Genomic DNA, 4,288 nt, shown 5'->3' with positions numbered 1-4,288 from the left:
AGCATGTGAGAGGTGCTTAGGGAAACAGTTCCTCTTCCTGCACTTTCAGTGCTTCTCACAACAACCACAACTATAAATTATGTTTGCTGGATGCCAAGATAATCCAGCACTTCTGTTTTTTGCAGATGAGTTGAAATGGCAATGCCCTGAACTTGAGGGGTCTGTCAGGCACTCCCGACTAAACATGCTCTCAGACTGGCAGGGGTTTTATATAGATCTCTCAGTGTTTGTAGATATTCGCTGTCGGTCGGAGCCCATGAGTGAAAGTGGTCTTCAGTATCTGGGCTGCTATTGAGTACAATAAGTGTGCCATTAAAGAGAATGATTTCAAGTGATGTTAGGTTCCTGTCACGAAAACGAGCTTTATGTGAAATGATGATTTTTTAATCCAATGTCTGGAAACCCGAATTGAAATAAAAAAAAGAGACTAAAGGCGCACTGCCCTATTGGGCACCACATCATGGAGCTGCTGCGATTTCAAACACAGGGACTCATTTGCCACAGCGCCCACCCCCCTCCCCCCCATGATGACGGGGAAGGGGCAGGCGAGCCATCGCAGGCAATGGAGTCCGGCGCCAATGCGCAGTCACCGGTGCCATTTTTAAGAGGCTTACAGCCCTGACTGGACATTTAAAAATTAAAGGGTCAGGTAAGTTACGTTGCAACAAAACAGAATTACACGATCTTTGAATGCATTTTCCCACCCCATCTCCCAATGGCATTTCCGGCCATTTGTGCCTTTCCTCCCCTCAGAATGCAAATAGCGAGAATTTTCCCTTTCCCGCCTCCAAAGTTCAGTAACTTTGACCTTTACCCCTTCCCATCAGCACCCCGACCAATCCGCATCATTTTAACCTCACTACCTCCCACCCCCCGACAGAGAAATAATCTGCCTCCCCTCTCCCCACAGTGATCAAGGAGGCGACGAGACCCCCATTAAATCAGGTATGCAAATTTGTTTGCATATTTAAATGGGGGTCCCATCACTGAGCGGCGGGGCGGCCACAAGAGGGCTCGCTGCTGACGCCGAGATCGGAACAGGGCCTGTCGCCGTCGGGGTCAATGGTAGGCCTCCGCTGCACTGATCTTCATTGCAACGCCCCCCCCACCACACCGCCAATGTTCCTGATGGCAGAGGGGCTTTCAAATCCAGCCCACCATGTCTGTAAAGACCCTTCAAGGACAATGACCTGGGGAATATGAGTGAATCATACACCCCATCCCCATCGTCAGGGCATCAAGGCAATCATCTGAGCTAAGTAAAATAATAAAATACGCTCCAACTTTCACACACACACACACACAAAAACACACCCTCAAAGTTCACAAACTCACACAAATAGATTACAGAGTGAGGGGATAGATAGATTAGTCAAATTAGAGACCAGAGAAATGAAAGAGATATACAGTCTGTGAAGGTCAGTGAATTGGCTGGCTTTAGGCTGAATTTGGTGGTCATGTGACTTTCTCTTGGTGGTCTCGATGTTTGCGATAACTGTTGGAGATGAACCACTAAATCTAATAGTGTGCACAATGGGACCCTAGCTGAGAGCAATTTCACAGATATGATCTCATCAAGCTATAATGGAAATGTCTTAAACCCAATCATTTGAACAATGGGACCATAGCTGTGAGAGGGGATTCCCAGACATGAACTGGTCAAGTTGTAAGGAGGAATACACTAATAATGAACGTGTTTGAATCACTGGGTGATGGTCATGTGACTGGCCAACCCTTCATGTGTTAAGCTTATGCTTTCTATGCAGTAAAGACAAGCAGCTGAGTCTCTGACGAGAATAGACCTGAGTGGGGTCCCTCATTCCTCCCTCTCTGCAACCCACCTTGCAAGCTTTGAACCCTGTTTGCTGACCATGACAACCCAGGGATGCCCCTGCTGCAGACAGAGACTCCTTGAAGGAAATCACCCCTGTCTCCAGGAGAACAATCAAAACAGCCATCTATATCTTTAAATCACAAGCATCAGGACCATCAAGAGAAAGTTGCATGACCACCGAATTCAGCCTGAAGCCAGCTGAGTCACTGACCTCCACAGACTGTATATCTCTTTTATTTCTCTGGTCTCTAATTTGACTAATCTATCTGCCCCTTACTCTATTTTGTGAGTGTGTGACCTTTGAGTGTGCGTGTTTGTGTGTGTGTGTGTGTGTGTGTGAAAGTTGGAGCATATTTTATTATTTTACTTAGCTCAGTTTAAGTATAATAAAGCTAACATCTTTCTGTGTTAAACTCAAGAAAACCTGTCCGATTCGTTCTTTTATGATTACAGTGCATAAATAGTTAAATACTCACTGAATTGGCAAATATATCCTTTTCAAAAGAGAAGTAAACCTGTTGCACTTAAATAAGGAGTGCGAAAAGAGGAGACCTTCGATCCCTCCTTTCCTGATCGTAACAGTTCCCCAGTGCAATATAACCAGGTACAAACATCACAAACCTCAATGGAATTTCAAGGTCAATGGGTCATGGTTTTGCCAAGCATTTAACATCACAGCTTTGCAGGTCTCTGAGGCATGTCCAAGTCACCTGAGACATTGGTCTCAGAACTGAACCAACCTGGCCTGTGTACTCCCATTCCATTGAGTGTGTACGCCTATTACATCAAGTGTGTACTTGGGGGACTAGTTGCAGCTGCAGCTTTGCTCTGCTCTGTAATCAAGCATGTGGCCAGGGGTCTGTCAGCTGATGTGGATTGTTCACTAAAGAATAAATAGTGAGAGTCCTGGTATCAAGGTTTAGATTGAGCCAGTGACATCAAGGTTCCATATGAATAAAGTAATAATTTTGCTGACACTAGACTCTCAGACCTATTAGTTAGTAAGACAAGGCATCGGCTGGAATGTTACATTGCATTTTACAGTGATGAGTGAAGCCAGGAATCTAAAGTGAATTTTTTAAGCGTTCCCTACCTGGATCAGGAAGGATCATCCCTGGCAGACAGATAAATCATAATTAACTAGCGCTGGTAAAGTTTATCTAGGTTGGGGGTCTATATCTGGTGCTGCAGGGGCTAGGCTGTGAAAAAAAATCACCTGACCAAGGACAATAGCAAATGTCTGACTCAGTCTGGACGCTGTAAAGAGAAGGATTAGGTCCTGTTTTCTCTCTGTGAGATTCGAGATCTAAATCGATTGCTTTTTTTTTCAATCCAGCAACGTTTCTTTAAATTTACTCAAACTCTGGCTGAGTCTGGAGTTGCTGTGCTGGAGCTGGCCCCGCCCCTTCCTAGTCAGAGCTGTAATGACATTATTGTCAATGACTGCGTCGACACAATGGCCCTGATAGAAACCTGGCTGAGGGGTGATCACACTTTCCCGCTATTTGAAGCCTCCCTGCCTGGCTATACCTTTATCCACTTGCCTCGCCCAGACTGTTCCAATGGCGGTGTGGTGCTTATCACCAAATTTCACCTTGCCTGAAGCCCTAGTCAGCTGCCACCTTCTCCTCCTTTGAGTATCTCCCCTGTTCCACCCCTCTCACCTCTCATTTCAAATCCTGGTTCTCTACTGCCTGCCCAAGTACAATGCCAATTTTCTCACTGGCATGCCTTCTCTGATTTCCTCCCTCAGCCTCTTCACCAAGCATCTTCTCATCCTCAGTGATTTCAACCTCCATCTCAACTCATCGTGTTCTCTCTCCTTTGAATTAACTGCCCTTCTACCCTACATCGAACTCTCCCTCCATGTAAAATCCCCAACAGTTTCACCCCCTTTACCTTTGCCATTTCATGTACGGCCATTTCTGATTATTTCCTTGCTGTTGCTGTCCACCCACATCCTACTTTCCCCTCCAGATCCTTCTTCCCTCTGTGTCTGCTCCTGGAGATAACTCTCTCCCAATTCACTTTCAAATCCCAACTGTCTAACCTTTGGCCATCCTTTCACCATAACACTTCTGCAGCTGCCGATCTGCTCAACCACATCCTCACCTCCACCTTTGATGCTCTTGTCCCCCATTAAACCCATTTACTCTCTCTCTCACCCTGGTGTAGCTTTCCTGCTACTTTCAGGAGTCAACTTAATCCAACAAGGGTGACTTGGCCGTGCCTACAACAAACCACTATGGCTACTGGTATATGTTGATTATAAGTGTAGCAGATTTATTAAGTAGTTTATATTTATTGCAGAGAAGTAATACTTAACAAAGACAATAGACACAGTCTGTTCCTCAGACCCTCTGCAGTAGCCCTCGGAGTGACTGTGGCACCGTCTCCCTTTCTCTTTCTGTGTTATGTTGACTGAAGATTCCCTTCTTTCTTCCTCTGGATTTT

Source organism: Heterodontus francisci, chromosome 43 (genome assembly GCF_036365525.1).
Source record: "Heterodontus francisci isolate sHetFra1 chromosome 43, sHetFra1.hap1, whole genome shotgun sequence".
Classification (NCBI taxonomy): Eukaryota; Metazoa; Chordata; class Chondrichthyes; order Heterodontiformes; family Heterodontidae; genus Heterodontus; species Heterodontus francisci.
This window is presented reverse-complemented; position numbering follows the sequence as displayed.